Below are 26,413 nucleotides of genomic sequence, written 5' to 3' on the forward strand. Positions count from 1 at the left end.
GGTTGAAAGACAGAAAACAGAGGGTAGGTATAAATGGAGAGTTTTCACAATGGAGAGAAGTAAGAAGTGGGGTCCCCCAGGGATCTGTACTGGGACCGGTGCTTTTTAATTTATTCATAAATGATCTAGAAGCAGGGGTAAGCAGCGATGTGGGCAAATTTGCAGATGATACCAAACTCTTCCGGGTAGTGAAATCCAAAACGGATTGTGAGCAGCTCCAAAAGGATCTCTCCAATATGGGGGAGTGGGCGACAAAATGGCAAATGCGGTTCAATGTTAGCAAGTGTAAAGTGATGCACATTGGGACGAAAAACCCCAACTTCAAGTATATGCTGATGGGATCTGAGCTGTCGGTGACGGACCAGGAAAGGGATCTTGGGGTTGTGGTTGACAGCTCGTTGAAAGTGTCTATTCAATGTGCGGCAGCTGTGAAAAAGGCAAATTCCATGCTAGGGATCATTAGGAAGGGGATTGAAAATAAAACAGCTAACATTATAATGCCCTTATACAAAACTATGGTGCGACCACACTTGGAGTACTGCGTACAATTCTGGTCACCACATCTTAAAAAGGACATTGTTGAACTGGAGAAGGTACAGAAGAGGGCAACCAAGATGATCAGGGGCCTAGAGCACCTTTCTCACGAGGCAAGACTACAACACCTGGGGCTTTTTAGTTTAGAAAAAAGATGACTGCGGGGAGACATGATAGAGGTCTATAAAATCATGCATGGCACGGAGAAAGTGGAGAGAGAGAAATTCTTTTCCCTCTCACACAACACTAGAACCAGGGGTCACTCTATGAAATTGATTGCCAGGAGGTCTAGGACCAACAAACGGAAGTACTTTTTCACACAACACGTGATCCACTTGTGGAACTCTCTGCCACAGGATGTGGTGACGGCCAACAACCTGGATGGCTTTAAGAGGGGTTTGGATGACTTCATGGAGGAGAGGTCTATCAATGGCTACTAGTCAGAGGGCTGTGGGCCACCTCCAGCCTCAAGGGTGTGCCTCTGAGTACCAGTTGCAGGGGAGCAATGGCAGGAGAGAGGGCACGCCCTCAACTCCTGCCTGTGGCTTCCAGCGGCATCTGGTGGGCCACTGTGCGAAACAGGATGCTGGACTAGATGGGCATTGAGCCTGATCCAGCAGGGCTGTTCTTATGTTCTTAGCGCACAGATGATCTGTGCCAGTCCATCTAGTATAACATAAATTAACAAAATTACTTATATATATTTAATATATATAAGGGGGACAGGTCAAACGAAGGACCAAAGAGCCAGTTTCTACTTCATGACCATTAGGGTTGCTTTAAATGCTATAGGAATGAGAACGTATGTGCCTGTATACGACAATGTTCCAAATAATGCATGACAGCCAAGCTCTTTTTTTTAAAAAAAGGATATAGCACTCACACATTACAAGAAAAACCACTAGTGTGTACTGTCCGCACAAGTGTACCTGCAATTTCTATAACTTGTGAAGTGACGATCAAGGACAAACAATTGTCATTAAGATACACATTTAAGTTTGGCAGTGTCTCTCATAACAAAAAACAGTCACAGGAGAGCCAAATTCAGATTGGTACCATTGGGAGAAGGGGGAATTCTCTGTGCCATTTTCCTGCTAGAAATCCCCTTCCTGCAAAGCTCCAGGGGCGTAACTAGGGTGGGGCAGGCAGGGCACGTGCCCTGGGCACCACTCGAAGGGGGGCGTCGTTTTTAAAAATTAAAAATTAATAATAAATGGCCACCAAAACAAAATAGCCACCATCTGTCAGGCCTAACAGAGGCCATTTGAGCATGCACAGTGGCCATTTTGTTTTCAGTGGCCATTAAAAAAATTTATTTTAAAAAATGGCCACCGCACATGCTCAAATGGTCCCTGCGAGGCTCTAGAGGCCAGCAGGGGGAGGGGGAACTTTTGCAGACACACCCCCCACAGCCTTTAGGAAGCCCCCTGAAGGGGCTACAGATTAAAAAAAATTTTAAATTAATATAATATAAGTCACTGTACACATATTCAGTTTGGCACGATGTACAGAGAATCAGGGTTTGTGAATACTGTGCTGAAGCTTATGAGCTAGGATTGTATTCATTTGCTGTACTTTGCTTCTTGTGATAAGTGAGTTAAATGTGATGTCTTAATAATATGACTATTAATGGTGAGTTTGTCTTTGAATCAGTGTGAAATCCTTAGTATTAAGACCCACTGGGAGTTTCTTGCTCTCTTTCTCTCATTTTAACTGTCTTTCTGAAATACTAGAATATATTCCAAGCAGCGACACAGTTTACTCTGCATATCCTTTAATTATTTTCAGAGTATCTGGGAAAAGTCAAATTCGCCATTTATTTTTAAAACTTATGTAATCGTGATGCTACAACACATAGTAGAGAATTAGACAGGTACTTCTGTTTAGTTTTCCAAGTACACCTCTACATAGTATTTGGGTATTTCATGAGCCCCAGCATACTGAAATTTGTAGTTTTCCAGCATTTTTTGGTCTGGCTACGTCCACTGCTAAATATTTTATTAAATATTCAAAGATTAAGGAGCTTGACTTGTATTTTTCAGCTGATATTATGGTAAAGTTATCTGAAAGATGGGTGTCAGATGTTTGGATAGGGGGCGCCATTTCAGTGCTTGCCCTAGGCACTATTTTCCCTAGATACGCCTCTGCCAGGGGCTATTTGTCCCTGGAGGAGCTGTTGATCAGAAATAGTAACTTCAAGATCAAAGAGTAGGAGGGTGACTTCTGGTGGAGAAATGCCACAGGGAGGATTCCTGTGGATTCCCCCACCCCCACCCCACATGCCAACATAGCATGTGGGGTGAGCCAGCATAGTATAGTGGTTAGATTGTTGGACTAGGACTGGGAAGACCCGAGTTTGAATCCCCATTTAACCACAAAACTCACTGGGAGACTCTGGGCCAGTCATGTATCTCTTAGCCTAACTTACCTCACAGGGTAGTTGTGAGGATAAACATAACCATGCACACCGCTCTGAGCTCCTCGGAGGAAAAAGCAGAATATAAATGTTAAAAATAAAAATAAACATGCACCAGCGTCTCACTTCAGATCTCCCTACTGCCACAGTTGATTAAAAGAGACACTGCCAGACGTAAACATGCCAGATGTAAGCATGCTGAGGAGAGCTGGTCTTGTGGTAGCAAGCATGACTTGTCCGCCTAGCTAAGCAGGGTCTGCCCTGGTTGCATTTGAATGGGAGACCAGAAGTGTGAGCACTGTAAGATATTCCCCTCAGAGGGTGGAGCCACTCTGGGAAGAGCAGAAGGTTCTGTTTCCATGGCTTCTCAGGAAGCCAGAGGCTGATCTTCCCCCTTCCTACTGCAAGAAGCCAGTGTTAATCGTTGTCAATTGCTCTCTATAGAAATTCAACATAGCCCAATGGATACAGAGAAAATGCCTGTGGACTTTATTTTCTACCTCACTGATGTTTCTGTCCTAGTAAAAATGTATTGAATGTCTTGCACATGCATGTTACTGTAAATATTCTCTTGTTTTCAATTAAACACTGGGTAGAGGTACACAAGCTGTCTCACACAGAATATCCTGAATCCCATTTACTAACTGCTAACTTTTTAACACCTTCTGGGGAGATGCCATTGTGGCTCTCATGTGCAGATTTGCCTTAGGCAATGCTCCCCACCCCTCCCTTCCTGAGCACGCAGAGTTTACAGAAGATGAGATTCAGAAATCTCTCTGGACTAGCCGATATCCTGAATAATTAAGATTTTGTTCAGAAGGTAGCAGCGAATTATCACCTTTTGGACACACAGGAAAAGAGGAGATCTTTTAATAGATTCTATTCAAGGATCAAAGAGAAAATCACTATAAGAATGAGGCTTTTGAGACAGAGAGTTCAGCAATCTTTTGGCCTACAGCAAAAGGCTGCTCACGAGGATCCCAGGGTTTGCTGCTAAGCCACGGGGCAAAGCAGGAACTCTGCCATGGTCAGAGGCTGTCTGTGACTTCTACTGTGCAGTGAGAAAGTCAAGACTCCCCAAGCCATGAGGCTCCGGCTATCAGCCATGATCTGGGCACTGCAACAACTCCTGTCTCCGCCAAGCGCCTCACCCCTTCAGCCGAAGTGATTCTTCTCTCTCAAGCCTCCGTTCCTGGTAAATATGCTGCTCCTTTATAGGCCTTGGAATCCCCTCCATCCTTCCCTGCTCCCTTCTCCTTCCCCCCTTCTTTTCCTCTACTAACCTCCCCAAAACGATGCCAGCCCGCAGCCTTCATCCCTCCCCCTTTCTTTTCTGCCTGTATTTGAATTGTATTAGACTCTAGGAAGATTTAATTACACACACATAAGGTAGTGAGGCACACGGGTGAATATTGGTGCAGGTTAGGAAATACTGTTAGCAATATTGACAGAGTGTTCTGCTTTCTGCTTGCTAGATTATGTTGTTATACTCAATAAAGACCATTGAATCTTGAGGACTGGTTTTGATTTCCTTTCTTCTTTGCATCCAGATCAAACGTGGTCACTAATATAAAAGAACTTGGTCCAGACCTGTTTTATATACCAGCTAATGAGCATATTTGGTGTATAGATCAGGCCTGGTCTGTAACAAGCTGCCATATAATGAGTCAGACCATTGGTCTATCTAGTTCAGTATTGTCTTCACAGACTGGCAGCAGCTTCTCCAAGGTTGCAGGCAGGAAACTCTCTCAGCCCCATCTTGAAGAAGTCAGGGAGGAAACTCGGAACCCGCCAACAATCATTTAAAACAATCAACTTAAAACAATACAAACACAAATTTAAGAGCAGTTTAAAACCATTAGAAACTTTTAGAAGTGATTTATAAGCCCTTGAAGGCCAGACCAAACAAAAAGCTTTTAAGGGCTCTCTTGAAGGCAAACAAGGATTCCAGTTGTTGACGGGTCCAGTTGTTGACCCTCACTGGACCCTTCAGGCTCTGCCCCTGACATGGCAAACTCTGACATGGCTCTGTCCCAACCCACTGCATTTTGCCCCGGGTTCCACCCCTTGACCTGCTCAGTGGGATGGTAGTGGTTATTCTTAGGGTTTTTGAACTGAAACATTGACATATATTAACTAGAATGTGTGAATGAGTTTGAAGCCAAACGAGTCTGCATGTAGTAAAATAATACTTGTGTTTATGAAATATGCATAACTAATGACTGAAGTGCTGAAGTGCCGATAACACTGGAGTGACCCACTGATGACTGCTCTTTTCCCCAGCAAGTGGGAAATACGTCAGCACTTGCTTTTTAACCCCGGAATCCTTATCACTACAAAGTTGGTGCTTCAGTCTGTAATAATGCTTGTTGTTTTGCTGTTTTTAACCAAGCTGCTTTATATCTAAGGGTCAGTGTGATTTATGTCGCCAAACCCATTTTCACAAACTCTCCCATTAATTATTGTTTTGTGTAGGCCTTTGTTTCTTAAAGGTCATTGTAAGTTGCATGCCTCAAACACTGTCCGCTTGCTAGGCATGTTATGCACCCTGAGAAGAAGGCCATTTTGTAAAGAGAATAACAACACAATCAGAAGAGATGGTCCACATGGGGAGGGACATGGAAAGCAAAAGAAAGGACTGCAAAATTAGGAGCAAACAGGAACACACAGTGCAGGTGTGCAGTTGAGGTTGGGAGCTTTTAACTCCTTAGGCTAGAATTACACTTCCTGTAAAAATGTAGTAGCATTAATCCCGTTGACAGGCTGAAGATCACGTGTAAATGCTCCATCATCATAGGGCTGGCCCTACTACTAGGTGGAGTGAGGTGACCAGCTTAGGCTGCAAATTTTGGATGCCATTAGAGAGGAGCAAAGAAAAAGTTATTTAAATGTTATTTGATGGTTAGTGCTAGGGGACAATATTTGGATTTTCTGTCTCAGCTGCTCTCCCTGTACCAAAATGCTTCCCATGTTAATACAATTAATATGACAGGGAAAACAGGTCTTGTCTAGTCTTATCCATGTCATGCTAGCTAGTTTTCAACCAGGGTAAACCCAATTTTCAACCGGGGTGCATGAACACCTGGGGGTACTTTGGAAGGGTTACCTGGAGACCTCCTGAATGGCATGCTGTGCCATTCACTCTTTATCAGATGATTCATTTCACCAACCTAGCCAGGAAAGAACCCAGGGGGAAAAGCACAGGGAGGAGAGCTGGTCTTGTGGTAGCAAGTGTAGACTCCAAGAGAAGGCATTGTGGTATGCAAGGGCAAGGCAGTGGAATGGAATCAGGAATAGTAATAGTTTAATGTTATCTCCACAGCCAGTCTCCCCTACAGCCAGTCTCCCCTACAGGGGCGTATCTAGGGGGGGCAGGGGGGCATGTGCCCCAGGCGCCACTTGAAGGGGGGGGCGCAATTTCTTAAAATTAAATAATTAAAAAAATGGCCACCAAAAACAAAATGGCCACTAGGCATGCTCAAATGGCCTCTGTAAGGCCCTAGGGCATGCCATGCCTCGCAGAGGCCATTTGAGCATGCACAGTGGCCATTTTGTTTTCAGCGGCCATTTTTTAAAAAAATTAAAAAATGACCACCACACATGCTCAAATGGTGCCTTAGAGGCCAGTGGGAGGAGGGGGAAACTTTGCAGACCCCCCACAGCCTTTAAGATGTCCCCCAAAGGGGCTACAGGTAAAAAAATTTTTTTAAAAAAATTAATATAATATGTCACTTTACACATATTCAGATTGGCACTATGTACAGAGAATCAGGGCTTGTGAATACTGAGCTGAAATTTATGAGCTAAGATTGTATCCATTTGCTCTTACTTTGCTTCTTGTGATAAGTGAGTTAAATGTGATGTCTTAATAATATGGCTATTAATGGTCAGTTTGTCTTTGAATCAATGTGAAATCCTTAGTATTAAGGCCCACTGGGAGTTTCTTGCTCTTTCTCTCATTTTTACTGTCTTTCTGAAAGACTAGAATATATTCCAAGCAGTGACACAGTTTACTCTGCATATCATTTAATTATTTTCAGAGTATCTGGGGAAAATCAAATTCTCCATTTATTTTTAAAACTTATGTAATCGTGATGCTACAATGCATAGCAGAGAATTAGACAGGCACTTCTTTTAGTTTTTCCAAGTACAACTCCGCATAATATTTGGGGATTTCATGAGCCCCAGCATACTGAAATTTGTTGTTTTCCAGCATTTTAACCTGAGCTATCCAAACAAATTAATGATAGCCCCACAATTTGGATAGTTTTAAAAAATAAATCTTAAGTGGTAGATAGGAGCTTGACCACATGTATGATATTGGTAATTTTTGTAATTTTTAAAATTTTTAAAATAAAAGTTTTCTGAAACATGTGTGTCAGTCAGATGTATGTTGGGGGTGTGGCGGGGTGTGTGTGGCGGGGGGCGCAATTTCAGTGCTTGCCCTGGGCGCCGTTTTCCCTAGTTACGCCACTGCTCCCCTACAGCAAGTCTCCTACTCAGCAAGTCTCCCCCTCCAGATCCCCCAGCCAGGCTCCCCTCAGCCAGTCTTCCCTCTCCCCAGCCAGTCACCCAGCCCCCTCTGCCAGTCCCCCCTCCAGCCCCTCTACCAGTCCCCCCTCCATCCCCCCAGCCAGCCTCCCCTAGCCAGTCTCTCCTCCAGCCCCCCAGCCAGCTTCCCCCCAGCCAGCCTCCCTCTCAGCCAGTCTCCCCCCTCCCCAGCTAGTCTCCCCTAGCCCCCTCAGCCAGGTCCCCTCCAGACCCCCAGCCTGCCTCCCCTAGCCCCCTCAGCCAGTCTCTCCTCCAGCCCCCCAGCCAGCCTCCCCTCATCCAGTCTCCCTCTCAGCCAGTCTCCCCCCTCCCCAGCTAGTCTCCCCTAGCCCCCTCAGCCAGGTCCCCTCCAGACCCCCAGCCTGCCTCCCCTCAGCCAGTCCCCACCCTCAGCCACTCCCCTCAGCCAGCCTCCTCCAAGTCCCCAGCCAGGCTTCCTCCACCCCCAGCTAGTCTCCCCTCCATCCCCCCAGCCAGTCTCCCCTCCAGCTCCACAGCCTGCCTCCCCTCAGCCAGTCGTCCTCTCAGCCAGTCTCTCCCCACTCCCCAGACAGTCTTCCCCAGCCCCCAGACACTCCCCCATACCCCCCCGTTTAGTCTCCCACAGCCAGTCCCCCCTCCAGCCCCTTAGCCAAGTCTCCACCCACCCCCCAGGAAGTCTCCCCCCCCCAGGGGACTCAGCGGGGCGATGGATGCCTGCTCAATTTCTCTTTTTTCCCCCTTTGTGCCTCCTCCTCTTCCTCCTCCTCAACTCTCCCTCCTTGGCAGCAGCTGTCCCTCTAACACTGCTCAGCCCTACTCCATGGCTTCTCTCTCCTCTGGACAACTCTCTCAACTCTCACAAGATGTGCCACATACCATGAGATTTGCTACATATGACCCAAGGCTTTTAAATATATAGATGTACATAGAGGCAAGTGCAGACCACTTTTCAGAGCTCTTGCTGCTGGCTGTTTGTTAGCCCTGCCTCTACTCCATGACTGGAATACATGTAACTAAAGCCCCATTCAAAAGTTGGCCTGGATCAAGGAATGGATTAATCAAAAACACCACATCACTCCCCCCCCCCAATAAAAGACCAGTCCTGTCAAAATACTAATAAAATTCAAAACACAGAACTATGCACATTAAAAAAAACGATCAAAAGTTGGCCCACAGGTTCATGACCAGCTCCTGCTAGGCAGTATAGTCCTGCAAATAGTTTGGAGTGAGATGATTTATCCTTTGCAGGTAACATGAATGGCACTGCTCAGGATCACACAGGGCTGCAGACACTTAGAAGAGCTAGATGGGATGACATTGTCACTGGGTATGGAGTCGTCATCTGAGCATGAAGTCTGATGTGTTCTCTGCACTGGTTTGAAGCGAGATACTGTATATTTCTTGTGACTGTATGATTACCCTGCTGGGCTGTGATCATGCTGGGCTTTTTATCTGCATTATTTGATATGGTGTAGGATAAAAGGGCAGTGACAGTTTGTTCCAAGGCCGAAGGTTTTTCACAAGAACCATGTCACTCACTTTCAGTGGTAGAACAGTGGCTCACCTGCATCTGTCAGTGTACTCTTTCATCACATTCTTTGCATGTTCATCACATTGACATAAAGCAGTGTCCTGACATGGAAATTGAGGCAGTTTTGTCCAAACTTGTTTGCCAAACATAATGGTAGGTGGTGCCACACCAGTAGAGCAGTGGGGAATGGACCTGTAGCTGCGGAGGAAATATTTCTTGTTTCAGATTGGCATCCTCTGCTATGGCAATCTGGAGAACTTTCTTGAGAGTCCTCATCAACCTCTCAACTGCTCCATTGGCCTGCGGCCAGTATGATGTGATTTTTCAGTGTTTGAAGCCTAAATAGCCTGTGAATTGAGCAAACTGGGAGCTCTGAAAAGGCGGTCCATTGTCACTTTTGAGAACAGCTGGTATGCCATAGGAAGAAAAAAATCTTATCCACTTTGGATAAGATATCCAATCTGGGGATTACAGTATTAGCTGAAGTATTGGTAAGCATTTGTAAAATGACTGTGATCATCAATGAAAACCAACAGATGCCCGCCATTGGGGAGATCACAAAAATCAACACTGACCTCCACACAAGGTGAGGAAGGGAAACTTGCAGTGGAGCTGAGTGCCTCTGAGGAACTGCAGCCTGGCACAGAGAGCAAGACTACACACATTGTTCAGCAAGGGCATCAATTCCAGGAAATCATACTTTCTCTCTTAACAATGCTTTGGTTTTCACCATGGTGACCTTCATGAGCCCAATCTATGGCACGGTTCCATAGAGTATGTGGAATAATCAGTCAAGTGCCCAAAGGGAGGAGATCATTGTCTGTGATAATGTGCACCCTGGCAAAGGACTGAATGGTGGCTTGTGCCTAAGGAGTCAAATGTGCTAAATCATTCAGAAGTGCTTTCCAATGACCACTGCTAATGGTCTTAATGACAACCTGGGGGCAAGAGTCATCACACGTAGCAGTCTCTATCTCCTACAAAGAAAGAGCTTTGAGAACTGTGTGGGAAAGAAAGTGTGGGAGAGAAGCACTTCATTTGCTTGAGCAGTGTCCAATATTTTGGTGAGAGTCATCTGGGCTTCATATAGAATTTGTCACTGAAGCTTGGCTGAGGAAGGAACATCCTTGTATTATCTGTGCCCTTATCTCATTGTCTGTGTCTGGAATGCAAGGTGACAAAGACGGGTGTGATATGCATCAGTACTTTCTCCTTCCTTTCAACGTGCTTGAGGGAACATACACTGCTCAAAGTCTATGTTTTTGCAGGCTTAAAATACTTGGTGAGCGCTTGCTTTCCCTTTTCGTAATCATTGCCATTTCCAGTAATGTAATAGCATCGCCAGCTTGGTGGTGGGGTCATTTTTCTTTATCACAAGAAATATATTTTCCAGTCTTTCAAGACAGTGGTCCAATCTAGGTCCCAATGTAGAGTGGGAGTCATGAATAGCAAATTCAGGAAAAGCAGGGAACATTTTGATAGCAACAAAGGCAGAAGCTCCTAAAATTGGAAGAGGAACCAGTCACTGCTGGAAAAGTTTGCTGTGCAACTGAATAAAAGAAGTGCTCAAAATGGCTGCCACTCCACTCCTTTAGGCAGAGCTTATACACTAGATTAGATGGCTGCTACACTCAAAAGCAGGCTACTACAAAAGTCTTGTGTTACACAGTCTGTTCTATGAAGAAGAAAAAAATCAGAATTCTAAGTGAGGGAGAGACAGAAATGCCTGTCTTTGTTTCTGTCCCTTACCTTCCTTTTGTCCTCTCTGTGTCTTGTAGGCCTTTCCCTCTCTTCGTTGTTTTCTGTTATTGAGAAGGGAATTGTGTTGGTTGGTCGGTTTATGGAGGGGTTCTTAACCACTCTTGTTGCCAATGTAGAATCCAAGGGAAAGAGTTGTGGTTGTGGTATGCAAGGACAAGGCAGTGGAGTGGAATTAATATTTCATTAAATATGAATAATTTAATGAAATAGTTTTTTTTTTTACCGAGAGGCAAGACCAGGCTGCTTTTTAGTTCTCTTGATGCTGGCTGTTTTGTTAGCCCAGCCTCTGCTCCAGGGTACGAGAGTGCCCTTAACATCAGCTAAAAGCTGGGTTTGTTAAGGGGGTTAGGTTGGCAGGGAGCAGAGGGAGCTGCAAAGTTGCTGTTGCTTCTCATGACCAGTCTATTGTCATGACCAGTCTAACTCTGCCTGGGGCAGCCCAGGCTAGGGATGTGCAAACAGGTAGGGATGTGCGAACCGGTTCAGAGGTTCGGATCCAAACCGAACCACCCCGGTTCGGTTCGAATCCGAACCAAACTGGGGTGGTTCGGTTCGGACCAATTCAGACCGGTTTGGATTGGTTTGGACACCTGAAAATTGGGAGGATGGTATCTGGCACCCAGGGGTACCTGTCACCCAAACCACAAAGCATTCGGACACTCGTACGATTTTTTATGAATTTTTGAAAATTATTTTTATTTTTTTCTCATAGGATATAATGGGACTCAAACCAGGCCATTATTCCTTATTGTGGAGCACCCATGGGTGCCAACAACCATGCAAACCCTGAAGCAATCAGACACCCCTATGATTTTTTATGAATATTTGAAATATTTTTAATTATTATTCTCATAGAGTATAATGGGAAAGGGGTGTCATAGAGTGGAGTGTGGTGGGTGGTAGTTCCTAGGGTGGGCATGGAAGCTACCTGAATTATTTGAAAGGAATTGGGCAAAGGGCTGATTTTTAAGTGATTTTTGAAGTTTACGCGTCTTTAAGGTTTTTCTCCATAAAGAAGCATGGAGGTTTCAGCAAATGTATCACTTCACGTCGGGGGGAAAGGGGTGTCATAGAGTGGAGTGTGGTGGGTGGTAGTTCCTAGGGTGGGCAAGGAAGCTATCAGAATTATTTGAAAGGAATTGGGCAAAGGGCTGATTTTTAAGTGATTTTTGAAGTTTACGTGTCTTTAAGGTTTTTCTCCATAAAGAAGCATGGAGGTGTCAGCAAATGTATAGCTTCACGTCGGGGGCAAAGGGGTGTTGTAGAGCGGAGTGTGGTGGGTGGTAGTTCCTAGGGTGGGCAGGGAAGCTACCTGAATTTTTTCAAAGGATTTGGGCAGAGGGCTGATTTTTGGTTAATTGTTGAAGTTTACGCATCTTTAAGGTTTTTCCTCATAATAAGTTATGGAGCTTTCAGCAGCCCTGTAAGTGCACTTGGGGGGTGCTGGGGTGGCCCAGAGCGAGTGGTGGTGTACTGCACAGGGTGCCAACCACCCCCATGAGTTTCTAAGCCATGGGGTACAGGGTTCTCTTGTTTCTGAGGTATTGAGTGTGGATTCTATGATAGCAAATGAGATTTTCAATGACACCATGAATCCATTCTAATATGCTATCATAGAATCCACACTCAATACCTCAGAAACCACAGAACACTGTACCCCATGGGTTAGAATCCCATGGGGGTGGTTGGCACCCTATGTGCACTACATCACCACTCACTCTGGGCCACCCCAGCACCCCTCAAGTGCACTTACGGGGCTGCTGAAAGCTCCATTATAACTTATTATGAGGAAAAACCTTAAAGACGTGTAAACTTCAACAATTAACCAAAAATCAGCCCTCTGCCCAAATCCTTTGAAAAAATTCATGTAGCTTCCTTGCCCACCCTAGGAACTTCCACCCACCACACTCCACTCTACGACACCCCTTTCCCCCCGACGTGAAGCTATACATTTGCTGCAATCCTAATTATTCTCTATGAGGAATTCAAAAATAATTTAACAATTCAACAATAATCAGAGGAATGTCCAATTGCCTTGGGATTTTTTGGGTGGTAGGCAGCCCTGTCTGTCTACCACCCACCCCGCTTTTGTGCCCATAGGTGCTCCACAATAGGGTATATGGACTGGTTTGTGTCCCATTATACTCTATGAGAAAAATAATTAAAAATATTTCAAATGTTCATAAAAAATCATAGGAGTGTCTGATTGCTTCAGGGTTTGCATGGTTGTTGGCACCCATGGGTGCTCCACAATAAGGAATAATGGCCTGGTTCGAGTCCCATTATATCCTATGAGAAAAAAAATAACTTTCAAAAATTCATAAAAAATCGTACGTGTGTCCGAATGCTTTGGGGTTTGGGTGACAGGTACCCCTGGGTGCCAGATACCATCCTACCAATTTTCAGGTTTCCAAACCGATCTGAACCAGTCCTAACCGGTCCGAACTGGTTCAGATCCAAACTGAACCAGGGGGTGGTTTGGACAAAACCAAAACCGAACCACCCCCTCCTGGTTCAGACCTGGTTCGGTTTTGTGCACATCCCTACAAACAGGTTCGACGTCAAACGTGTTCGACGTCGAACCAGTTTGATTTGACTGTTCAGGGTCAAACTGAAATACACCCTGTTCGGTCGGGCCCCAGACCGACCACCAACCCCCCACCCCCGGGCCATAAAATAGCTTAAACCGGTTCGTGTTCATGGTTAAATGCTGGTTAACCATAGCAATTTAAGCAGGATTGCCCAGAAATTCCTGGTGCTCACGACATGCCCCACTGGAGCGTGTGGAACTTAGCAACCACAGTAAACTCTTTAAGCGCTATCGTACTTTTTGTGAGAATGTGGCCATAATGAGTTACAACATGATGTCGTTCTACTTGATGTTGCATTCCCTCCACAAGCCAAGTGGTTTGATTTTCTGAAGCACAGAGTTATCATGCATCATTTCATAATACCAATCAGTTTGCAGTATGATAATGGGTTGGTTAGATATATCCGTATGATCTTATTTACATAAAGTATTGCCAGCTATCATGGCAGAAAACAACTGTGCAAAAAAGGTGATTCAGACAGATTTGAAGCAAAAGTTTATTTCCCCCCAGTAAAATAGACAATTTTGCCAGCAAAGTAATTCTGTACCGTCAAATCTGAGTATTCCACTGGTGGTAGCATCCCACAGACACAAGGCTGGCATTACAGCTGTGCTCTGATGACACAAATGGGCATTTCTCAAGGACAGGATTGTTCCTATAGTCTTCCAGTCAATATTATCCTGGAACCCTGATATTATTACCAAAATAGGAATTAAAAACAAGATCTCTGAAAATATAATACTCTTCTGTTTCTTACTCAGTTACTGTATTATAAGCCTCCCTCACGGGCTTTTTCTCAAGCCCAGCTCTAATTGGGCAAAGGCCTGGGAAGGGGAGATCTGCAACACTCTACAAAGTTTTTCTCTGGACATAGAAGTCCACAAAGGAAGGCATCTAGCCACAGGACTATTATGCAGATAGGATTGTGCAGAACAAAGAAAATGTATTGTCACTTCTGGAACACTCTGACTGGGGTATTTCCTCAGGTATGATGTACATTAGGGGTGTTTCCAGACAGTGCTTTATTCTGCCACAAACACTGATTGTTACAGGGAATTTAATCGGGCATTTAGGAACACAGGAAGCTGCCATATACCGAGTCAGACCATTGGTCTATCTAGCTCAGTATTGCCTTCACAGACTAGCAGCTGCTTCTCCAAGATTGCAGGCAGGAATCTCTCTCAGCCCTATCTTGGAGAAGCCAGGGAAGGATCTTGAAACCTTATGCTCTTCCCAGAGCTGCTCCATCCCCTGAGGGGAATATCTTACAGTGCTCATACTTCTAGTCTCCCATTCATATACAACCAGGGTGGGCCCTGCTTAGCTAAGGGGACAAGTCATGCTTGCTACCACAAGACCAGCTCTCCTCTCTGTGCTCATATAGATGCCTCATATAAATGGCATCTATATGATGTCATCTGCATTCTGTATGTGATTTGCACTATTCCTATAAAATACCTGGGCTTATTTTGTTGTTGTTGTAGCTGCTGAGATATTTCCGTTTGAAAACCACAACAGAACAACTTGGCCAATGAGAAGAGGTATAGATGAGTGATCTTCAGTATTTCTCCAGAGTGGGCTATTTTGGCAGAAAAGAACTTCAAGAGCCATTTTCTAGTGTGGTTTGATTGGTGTGTTTTACATGGTTTATTTTATTAAGTTTCTTTTAATTTGTTTTACTTGATTTAAGTTTTTACTTGTTGTATTTTAATTTGTAAGCCGCCCAGATATTTTCTATGGGGTGTTATATAAATGTGATAGACAACCAAGGAATTCTGCTGGTGATGGGCAAAGAGCAGTAAAGCATGGTAGGAACAGACACCTGTGTGCAGTCCTGGGGAGGCTGTATGGTGGTATATTTGGTTTTGGCCTAATGAACAATTAATCAGGGAGCCATGCTTACAGTTGATGGGAACTGCCACTGACTTGCAGGCCTTGCAATGAATAACATTGGTGTAGACATTATAGTGTCAGCTGTCTGGGTTTGAAGAGGAGTGGTTAACTGCCTAGGTGGTGACGCACTGGAGAATGCACCCCCTCTGCTCTTGAGCACACCTTTGCCACTACCACAGGGTTTGCTTTGGGGCACAGAAATCGCCATCCAAGAATCCAATTCTTTCCCTAATTACAGAGGAGTAAGATGATGTTTAGGATGGACAACTGTGCTTTCATTTAAATGGACGGACTTACTCTTCATTTGCTTGTTTGAGTTGTGAAGGAACAAGCTTCAGAATGCTTACTATAAAGGGTTGCGCAACCCTTGGGGACATATTTTTGGGTGGCACAGAGGGCTTCCTGGGGAGGGGGAGGGCATGAAAAATGGCTTCTTCCTCCGGTACAGTTGGTTGAGAAGTTCTGATATCCTGCCCTCTCGCTGCACCAAGCGCATCCTTGCTTTGTATGTCAGCCAGACATGCAAAAGTTTTGTGTGCTGCTGCTTATAGTCGTTTAGAATAGCAGCCTGGCTTCCAGAGTTTAAACACAGTCTGCTCCCATCAATATTTCCTCAGATGTAAGTCTCTTATTATTTAATCGGCTTCTTGGATTAAGAACAAATTGGAATGGAGGGAGTTCACCATCCCTAGAAATTCTAAATTCCACTAAAAGTCAATGAGGCTGTTTTCAAGAGCAGCCAAGAGTGGGCTAAGGCAGCCAAGACAGTCCTTGGCTGCTCATGAGAAGCAGCGGGAGGCAAGCAGCTACCGTCACTGCCATGGCAGCAAACCCGCCTGCAGAGCCTGAAGCTTAAATAGGGTTAAGGGAGCAAGCGGGGCTGCCGGCCGGTGTTGGGGGGATACCCATAATGCACTGTGGTGCATTATGGGAGTTCAGGGGAGGGGGGCGGAACAATGTGTTCCAGCTGCCAGAGTTAATGTAGGATTGTCTGGGTGCACAATCCCAGTGTCCTCCCACCAATCCTTTCTCACAGATTGTGAGAAAGGGCTCAATGAGTTGTTTAGAGCTACAGGTCACGTGCTATTAACCACATTGCTATTATCTACAAAAGTTCTGAGTTTTGTACAATAAAAGAAAAATACAGTGGCATAGCAGCATGGTGAAAACAGCACTCTTTCAGTACTGGGCTTGTCATCTCTTGTGTCAGCTAACACACATCATGTGTGAAAACACACACTGTAGTCTGCAATGGTCTTCCTCCACTAAGCCACCACTTGCTTTTGGAGTATGCCTTTGGAGACACCATCGTCTTTTCATGAATGTTTGGTGAAGATCGCTGTAGAGTGACTACAACGCAAATATTGCACAGAAAAGCCTCCCAAAGAATAATAGTGAAAGGCTGTTTAAAACATCTGAACAGGAAATTGTGTGCACAGAAATTATAATATGGTTTAATAGAAATCTTCAGGAAGAATTAATGCTGTAGCAGACTGGATTTTTGAGTAATCTGGTGCCTATTAAAACTGGCGAGTAAGTATATGATTGTGAAGTTTAGTTTAACAGGTGGCATTTTGAATGCTTCAGGTAATTTGAGTGCATTCCCAAACATACTTGCAAGAAAGGAAGCACTTTCCATTAAATTCTGAGTAAATATGTTTAGGATTGGACTTTCCCTCTTCTTTCCCCTGGGGCATTTATAACAAACTTGCATTTGCTGCTGCTATGGAATTGCTTCATTGCTTCATGAAAATCACATGTGAGGGCATACACCTCTCTTCCTAACAGTGGTGACACCAGAAATAAAATTGAGGCAGGGCACAGAAGGGGCCAAAAATGCATTTATGGGTGTGCAAGCTGTATCCCACATATCAGATTTCTGAAACAGAAACGGGATGGCAGGTGGGGGGCAAACTACTTGTCTGAGGGGGTGCTTGCCCTCTCTTGTTCCCCCCTCTGGAGCTGCCTTTGCTTCCTGGGAAAGAGAGGGAGGGGGAGTGCGTTACTCATACACCTGAGCCTGACCTGCTCATACTGCAGAATAACATCCAATCAGGCCCTAAGAAGATGGCATTTTAGAAGTGTTGGAGTAAATACTTGGAATGAAGAACAATCTTATGGTACCACACATATATGGTGTGGTTGTATACTCTCAGTTTATCACTGGGGTGGTTTAGGACCAAAGGTTCAAAGTGAGCCCACCCTGAAGAAAGATAGTTCTTTTAGCCTCATGTGAGAGTTTGTAGGACACAAGATACAAGACTATGAAGTTGTTCTCATGACTGCGGGGCCTGGGGCTGAGGAGGTTTGGGGGGAAGGTAGGATACTACTTACCTTCTCTTTGCCACTCCTGGGCTCCACCGCGCTGTGTACCCACATGACCGGCGTGCGAGCAATCACAGAGTGGTGAAGGGGAGGGAGGAAAGCAGGCTGAATGCACCACATGAGGAGCGTGGTACATTGGGGGATTTCCCACTGCCAGACCGTTCTTTCCCTCTCGCTCTATGGAAGCTTGGGCTGCCGGCAGCCCCAGCTTCCACATGACCGGTCAGTGAGATATGAGGCATGTGCACGTCCTCCTTCCTCACTTTTAGCCCAGGTTTAAAACTCAGGCTACCCAGCAGATTAGTGCCAGGATTGGGAGCAATCCTGACGGTTCTCACGACCAGCCCTGCCTGGACTACCTCCTATTATTTTGTCTGAGTGGGGTGATGCCATATGACTTGGCTCACAACCACAGCCAGGATGAATGAAAAATCTCAGACTGAATTCCCACTGAGGTGGTGAGCCTGTGCCCAGGCTGTACCACTTCAGATTGCAGATGGAGATTCACCTGGTTGAATGCTTCTCCCTACAAATAATGCCATATACATAGAAAATTAACATTTCTGAGAGAAGGCTAAGCCAGATCCTCTTCCTGATGTCTAGTTTTCTGTGTCAAAGGAATTGGTTAGAACCCAAGTCAACATATGCAGTTTGATTGGAAGACGTATATAGCACAAGCCCAGTAGATTAATCCAATCTTATGCATGAGATGTGGCCTGAATCAGGGGCGTAGCTAGGGGAGAGGGGACCCATGTTCATCCCTCTCTCTGGCGGCCCTCCCAGAGTGAGGGAGATAACAGAGAAATAAAGGGAGGAGTGGAGCTAGAGGGCCCTCAGGAGCTGGGGGCCCGTGTTCTTTGAACCGTTTCGCTCAATTATAGCTACGCCGCTGGCCTGAATCCTTCCTGGATCATTACTTTCACAATTGTTCATTCAAGTAAAAGGGGGGTGATTTTCTAGGAAATGCTGTTCCCATGGCTTCTCAGGACTGTTGGCAATGATGAGTGAATGAACTATTTTTTAAAAATGCATTTAAACGTTATTTGTGGAAGAGGAAAACACTCTCTGATTTTTTAAAAGCTCATTCTAATGCTCTAATTTCCTCCTTCTGCTTGTGCTGTTTCCTGAATTCCTCTTCTTCTGCTTTTAGGGACTTTGTTCTGTTGAAGTTTATTCCTTCCTGAATCCTTGGAGCCAAGTTATAATGATATGCTCAGCAACAAAGAGAAAGGAGAAAGTCAAGCAATTAATAAAGCTTTTGGCTATGTTAATTGATACATGTCTTACAGTCCACCAAAGTCCACCAGATAGTGAGAATGCATATGGAATAGCTGTGCTGATTGTCGCTCATCTCTATATGCCCACATAAATTCTTGCTAAGGGTCCTGTGAGATTTGTTGGTTGTGAGACATGCACATAGGTTTGAGATAAGGGTGTAGAAGCCTTTTACTCTCATAGAATAATCAGGTCGGCAGCTCAGCCGGGCCAAAGCTTAGCCACGAGACACACGAGTAAAGTAAACTTTGCAACACTTATTGCTTTGCGTTCTGTTTAAAGCAGCAATATGTAGAGACAGAATAGACTAACGTCAAGCCATGATGACAGATAGCAGGCTTAAAAGCATAGGTCAACCAAGATGATCGATAGGTATGCTAAAGTAACATGAGTCAATCAAGATGGCAGACACATAGGTCAATCCAGAAGGCAGACCCCAACTCTTCATCAGAGTATATGTTGTATAACCCCACGCCACAGGGAATCAAATATATTCAGTAATGTGCTTTATTCCCTTTTATGGTTGGCTTATCCCAACCAGGTAGTTCTTCCTTGTATCCACCCTCTTCCATGTTTATTGACCCACCTCATCCTTGTCGTCACCTCCTTCAAGCCCCTCACTCTGGTTTTCCATGGAACTCGTATCTGCCTCTCTGGTTGTAGCCAGCGTAGAGTTCACCACTACTACGCCCTTTTAGTAGTTAAACCATGCCTTGCAATTTCTGTAATTAGACTTGTTAGATGTACAGGATAGGGCACATCTCGGCCAGAACTCTATAATGTCTGCGGATCAAACATGGCTCTGATCATGCTAAGCTTCATCCTCCTGCTCTAAAGCGATCTTTAGGAATGTTTAACCATACCTTCCGTATCTTTATGGGTTGCCTATGAGGCTTTTAAGCAAGCAAGCCCCTGTTTGAGTCTCCTTCAAGGGTAGGGGTTGGTATAATGACTGCTGATGTCAAAAAGATACAAATTGCCCTGTTGTGTTTCATGACTCTCCCCCTCTGCTTGTATTCCTGCCCCCCACACACAATTGCAGTGTATATTCTGAGAGTGTCAGATCATTTCCCCCCTGAATTGCACTGGATGAAAAACTGAAACAAACACAGTTCTTTTTGTATGTACTTATTGAAACACCATTATCTTCCCTCTATTCCTGTATGGTCCAAAGGGAAATACTTAATAAAGGGGTTATTGTTTGTTTCTTTGCAGCTGATGTCATGCTCAAGGCAGCCCCACCCTCACATGTCTAATTTCTACAACTTACTTTGTGGTTTATTTGACCCACCTGCCAGATTAGTAAAATATGCTTTTCATAGAGGTGAGGGTTAAAACAACAACAAGAAAGAACTAAACATCCAGATTAATAATCATCCATACTAGGTAATGCCTGTGGAACTAGTTATTCCACTCCCCTAAGAACTCCATATAAAGGAAACTCAAGAGCTTGTATCAGGAACTGGGGAGATAGCATCTGGTGAATGGTATCAGAATGCGGCTCCTCTTCAAAAGCTGCATAGGCTGAAGCAGTGGAAGGTGTTGCCTAGAAATCATGCTATAGACTCTGCCTGGGCAGCTACACCCTGCTCAGTTGCATTAACAATCTGCATTCAGATGAACTTCCTTTAAGGCAGCAGCAAAGCAAGTGACACTGCAATCCACAGGGAGAGGACATCCACTCCAGACAGGCCAGGTCATCTGTTTTAAGTTTCCCTTGCCTACAGGGAAAATTGACCAGGTAAAAAGGTGTGTATGCTTGGAAGGAAGAGGGATGTGATAGGCATTACCATCCAAGGAATAGCCCTTGTCTAACATGGCTAGATGTGAATGTGAAAAGTCTGAGCAGTGGTTTGAATATATTCACAGACTGTGTAGACTGAGCAGAGAGTCCGCTAGTGGAGATTGTTCTTCCACAAGATCAGCTTCATGCTCTTTTTTCTTTGAAGAGGTTTTTATAATGTCTAAATGACTTATATTGTAATTAGAGAGAGGTGATTATATGCTTTAGAAGAGGAGTTGGGTTAGTAGGAAGGCAATATCATCATCATCCATTTATTTACTACAACTATTACTACTATTATTTATATACCACCTTTTGATGAAAAATTTTCAAAGCAGTTTACACAGTAGTTCGAAGGAGGAGGAGGAGGAGGAAGAGGAGGAGGAGGAAGATTCCCTGTCCCCAGAAGACTCTCAGTCTGAAGGGGGGGGGACACAAGGGCAAGGGGGGGGACACAAGGGCATTATTTCACACTGGAGAAATAATGTATTGGGGTTGAATAAGAAGAGCTGCTGCCACTTTTCAGCAACAACAAAAGTTCTCAGAGTGGCTGAGAACTCCCCCTGGTGAATATAAGATAATCACCACTTTGAAAAGTGCTTCTTTACCTAGTCAGAAGGGCATCTATTTAGTTATTACCATCCAGTTATTCCATTTATTTATTTATTTTTACATTTATATCCGGCTCTTCCTCCAAGGAGCCCAGAGCAGTGTACTACATACTTGAGTTTCTCCTCACAACAACCCTGTGAAGTAGGTTAGGCTGAGAGAGAAGTGACTGGCCCAGAGTCACCCAGCTAGTTTCATGGCTGAATGGGGATTTGAACTCGGGTCTCCCCGGTCCTAGTCCAGCACTCTAACCACTACACCACGCTGGCTCAATTTATTCCATTTAGATATTTATATAGTTGATAGTCTATAGTTTTATATAAATTTATTAACATAGTACTATCTATGTGCATGGTTGACAGGTCCCTGACCTAAGGGGACTCACAATCTAAAAACAACGCTAAGGAAACAACAGAGGAAGGGTGTGGTGTTTCTAAGAAAAAGAAAAAGGAAACCTGAAGAAAAAGGATCAGTGGAAAACCAGTGTCTCCCAACACATTCTATCCATTGCTGAACATATTACTTCTTCCTTTACAATATTACACAGATATGCCCCTTCTTCTCTGCCCACGGGCATTCTTTCACTTCATTCATTCATTCATTCATTCATTCATTCAATTTCTATATTGCCCTTCCAAAAATGGCTCAGGGCAGAGAGGAATTGAGACACTGCTTTTCCACAGATCCTTTTTCTTCAGGTTTTCTTTTTCTTTTTCTTTGGAGGACAAGTGGCAAAGATTAATCTCAGATCATTTTGAGACCACTTGTGGACAGTTCCCTGGTGCCTGATTACTAGGATGTGTGAATCAATTTGGGTACAAAACAATTTGTACCCAAATCTAACTGATTTGGGTGATTTGTAGACAGAACAAATTGCCCCTGTTCTCAATTGCCCAGATTTGGGTACAAAACAAATCACACAGATTCGGACCCCCCCAAATTTGGAGATTTGGACCTCCATTTTGTGGCCACAGTGGGTTGGGTGGTAGTGCCCAATGGCTGAAATCCCCATCACTCCCTATGGGAAAAAGCTTAAAGATGCACAAATCTCAGAAATTTGTTAAAAACCACCCCTTTGCCCAATTTCTTTGAAAATTGAATGGTAGCTTCTTTCCACCCATTCGGCACTGCGACCCACAACAAAAAATGCTGGGCCATCCTGATGCCCCCCATGCAGTTATGGGGCAGCTGAAATCCCCATTATTTCCTATGGGGAAAAACTTAAAGATGCACAAACTTCAAAAAATTGTTAAAAATCACCCTTTTGCCCAATTTCTTTGAAATTTGGGTGGTGGCTTCCACCCATTGGGCACTACCACCCACCCCACTCTTTTGCTTCCAGAACCCTTTTTTTGCCCCAAATCAATTAAGATTCAGATCAAAATTGAATCTGAGGTGATTTAGAGGGAGATTTGGACCCCATCATCAGTGGTGATTCGATTCAGGTACAAATCAAATTTAAAAAATTGATTCATGCACATCCCTACTTTACCCCACCTCCATTTTTCCAGGATTGGCAGTCTTGTGACATCACCTGGTTCTGCCTTGTGTCTTGTGCAAAATCAAAACACAGGGACAGAGAAGATGGAAGAGTATCTCATAGGGGCAGTCTGTTGGTACTGTGGATTGTTTGATTGTTTGGAGTGGCCCAAAGCTTACTTGGGATGTATGTGGCCATTCTGTTATTTATTTATACATATATTGACAACTATTGTTATGGGGCAGCATATCTTGCACAAAAACAAAGCATTTAGCCAGAAATTCTACTAGGGTGTCTCATAGAGAACAGTCTTCTGGTGATGTGGGTGTGTCACTGAGGTGACCAAGACCTTTTTCAGGTTGCACACCACCAGCTCCTTATTCTTATGTATGTACTTTGGCTATTATGATGTGCAGTTGAGTTGCTTGCAAGAAAAACAAACCTTTGAGCTCAACACAATTCTAGGGCGTCTTGAAGGAAACAATCTCCTGGTGGTGTTGGTGCGTTTTGGGTGGCTCAGATATTATTTTGGCATGCACACCATCAGTTCCTTATTCCTTTATACATATTTTATTAATTATAGGCATGGAGGCAGCATACCAGACAAAATGCCTTGTACATGTGAAGCATTGGGCTGGACATGATGGTATTGCATCTTATATGGGGCACATTCTGTTAGTGCTGTGGGTGTCTGGCTTAAGGTGCCCCAAGGCTTGTTTCAGGATGCACACCACCAGCTCTTTATTCATTCATATGTATTTTGGCAATTGTAGGTACTTGAGAGTAAACTTCACAGAAGGATTTGCTAGATCAGAATCACAGTACTAATGTGACTCATAAAAGACAGTCTCCTGGTCCTTTGGGTGTGTCACGTTTGGTGACCCAAAATTATTCTGAGGTGCATGTGTCCACTTTCTTACTCATTTAAGCCTATGTTGACAATTTTTGTCCTGGGGCAGCATATTTGACAGGGTCTTGCCTTGGGCAGACACAATGGCAGAGCATCCCAGAGGGATCATATAGAAGTGCTGTGGGTATATGATCTCAAATGACCCAAAACCTTCTTTGGGGTGCATACTTCCATCTCCTTTTTAATGTATATGTCATATATATTGGCAATTATTGGCCTGGAGCAGTGCAGTTGGCATTGTGTGTACAAAAGCAACATGTTGGACCAGTCATGATGGTAGAGCATTTCATGGGTGAGTGACTGATGATGGTGTGGATGTATATTTTGAGGTGTCTCAAAGCTTATTTGGGGGTACAAAACACCAAATTTATGATTCTTTTATATTAATTGTTGGCAATTATTGTTATGGCACCAGTATGCTTGAGAGTGACTTGCTCAAAAATGACACATTGGACCAGACATGCTTCTACTGCATCTTGCAGAGGACAGCTTCCCAGTAGACAGGTATCACTGGGCTGAGTTGTTTGTTTGTTACATTTATAGACCACCCCATCCAAAGGTTCTGGGCAGTGAACAAAAAGTTTAAAAAGACATGAAAACAAACACCATGTAAAACATACGGCTTAAAACCATATAAAAACAATTTAAAAACAATTCAAAACCATTTAAAACCAATTAAAATACTTTAAAACGATTTAAAAACCTCAGAAGGCCAGGCCAAACAAGTAAGTGTTGAGGGCTCTCTTGAAGGCCAGCAGCGAGCCTAAACTGTGGATCTCTGCCAGGAGTGCATTCTATAGACCAGGAGCAGCTACAGAGAAGGCCCGGTTCCGAGTCGCCGCTAGATGCAGCGGTGCTAACTGGAGACAGACCTCTCCAGATGACCTCAACGTGGGATGGGGATCATACAGAAGAAGGCACTCTCTAAGGTAGCCCAGAACCAGGCTGTTCAGGGCTTTAAAGGTCATAACCAGCACTTTGTATTTTGCCTGGAAACCTATCAGCAGCCAGTGCAACTGTTTCAGAACAGGCATAATATGGTCTCTCCGAGTTACCCCAGAGACCAGTCTGGCTGCCGCATTTTGAACTAAATGAAGTTTCCGAACTACATACAAAGGCAGCCCCACATAGAGCGCATTGCAATAGGCAAGCCTGGAGGTTACCAGCTGATGCACCACGGTTTTGAGATCATCCATCAGCCAATTACAAAAAGCAACTTCACTGGGAACAACCTATATTTGGCGATGATATCTATAATAATAACAACAACAATATTGATAATAAAATTCAGCCAACCCAGGTCCTTGGGAAGGACTCAATGTCTGGATAAAACAAACCAGTCAATAACACCTGTCTGACTGTGTAAACAAGAAATAATAATTCGATTTCTATACCGCCCTTCCAAAAATGGCTCAGGGCGGTTTACGCAGAGAAATAACAAATAGATAAGATGGATGCCTGTCCCCAAAGGGCTCACAATCTAAAAAGAAACACAAGATAGACACCAGCAACAGTCACTGGAGGTACTGTGCTGGGGGGTGGAGGATAGGGCCAGTTACTCTCCCCCTGCTCAATAAAGAGAATCACCATGTTAAAAGGTGCCTCTTTGCCAAGTTAGCAGGGGTTTATGAGTTTAAAAGGTGAAGAAGATTTCCTACTCAGTGCAGCAAAGGAAAAACTCCTACTCAGTCCCAAGAGGTGACCAGCTAGCCCATATGAGTGGGTGGGCAGCAACTCTACCTGTATGAAAAGGCCCTGGAAGATCGCAATCCTGCCAATATAATGCGGGCATGGAGTTTTTTCACTGGCCAACCTGCACGAGGCAGGGAGAACTCACTTGTCCACATCTTCCTGTTTGAAAGAAGGCTAACATGTCCTGTGCCCAAGGCAGGTGGAGAGGGGAATTTTGGAGATCGAGAATTTGCCTTGCTGTTCCTGTAAAGTATTAAGCTGCACACACAAGGCCTTCCTTCTGCTTTATAGGCCTAGATGCTATTTTGACAAAATCATTACAGGAAGAAGAAGTAATAGTTAATTTTAATAGCTCATTTACCATCTGTGCCATGATAAATTTGCTTAATGAGATAAATGTGTAGGATTGTGTTTGCTATGGAAAGTTAACATTGTGAGGGCACTGGGAAGGCTGCCAAGTCAAAGCAAAGGAACTGGGACATTGCAGAAAAACCTGTAGCCCTCTCAAAGATTCCCTTTGGAAAGCACCAGCAGAAGAGGTGCTTTCCCAGCAGGCTAGGACAGTAGCCCCCTCACAAAGGCTCTTTCTCAGGTGTTGAATTGAGGAATAGTCATATGCCTCAATATAATATGACCTGTAAGTCTGTTTTAACTCATGTATGTAGCAGAGATAAATAGCATTCATGTCTGGTGTGATATAGTATCAAAAGCAATTATTGCATCACCAGAGTGTGATGCACTAATTATGTTCCTTCATTTGTCTGGAAGAAAATGATATGCTGATGGGTTTTAGAAAGGGATCTGAATATGACCATACGGGCCATGCAATAACAGCAGCATAAAACAATGTGCTAAATGAGATAATAGATAGGAAAAAGCACACACAAAATAATGGCTCGCATACTGTGCCATTGAGAGGTGATGGGGAAGAGAGGCACCCATGCCGCTGTGAGACTTTCAAAAGCACGTCATTGCATAATTGCCGTTGCAAAGCTACTCCCTTGGAGATAATGGAGATAGTGTCGCATCTGCGATTATGCAATGGCTAGTTGGCATGGAACAGTCCGCCTCTGTAGTGGC

General features: G+C 44.3%; 1 protein-coding gene across 3 annotated transcripts in view; it reads left to right on the forward strand.

Annotated features, from left to right (window-relative positions):
- The window catches only part of ADGRF5 (adhesion G protein-coupled receptor F5), a 96,362-nt gene that overhangs the window by 16,848 nt on the left and 53,101 nt on the right, over positions 1 to 26,413 (forward strand). The window lies entirely within an intron of this gene.

The sequence above is a fragment of the Hemicordylus capensis genome, chromosome 1 (assembly GCF_027244095.1).
Source record: "Hemicordylus capensis ecotype Gifberg chromosome 1, rHemCap1.1.pri, whole genome shotgun sequence".
In the NCBI taxonomy this organism is placed as follows: Eukaryota; Metazoa; Chordata; class Lepidosauria; order Squamata; family Cordylidae; genus Hemicordylus; species Hemicordylus capensis.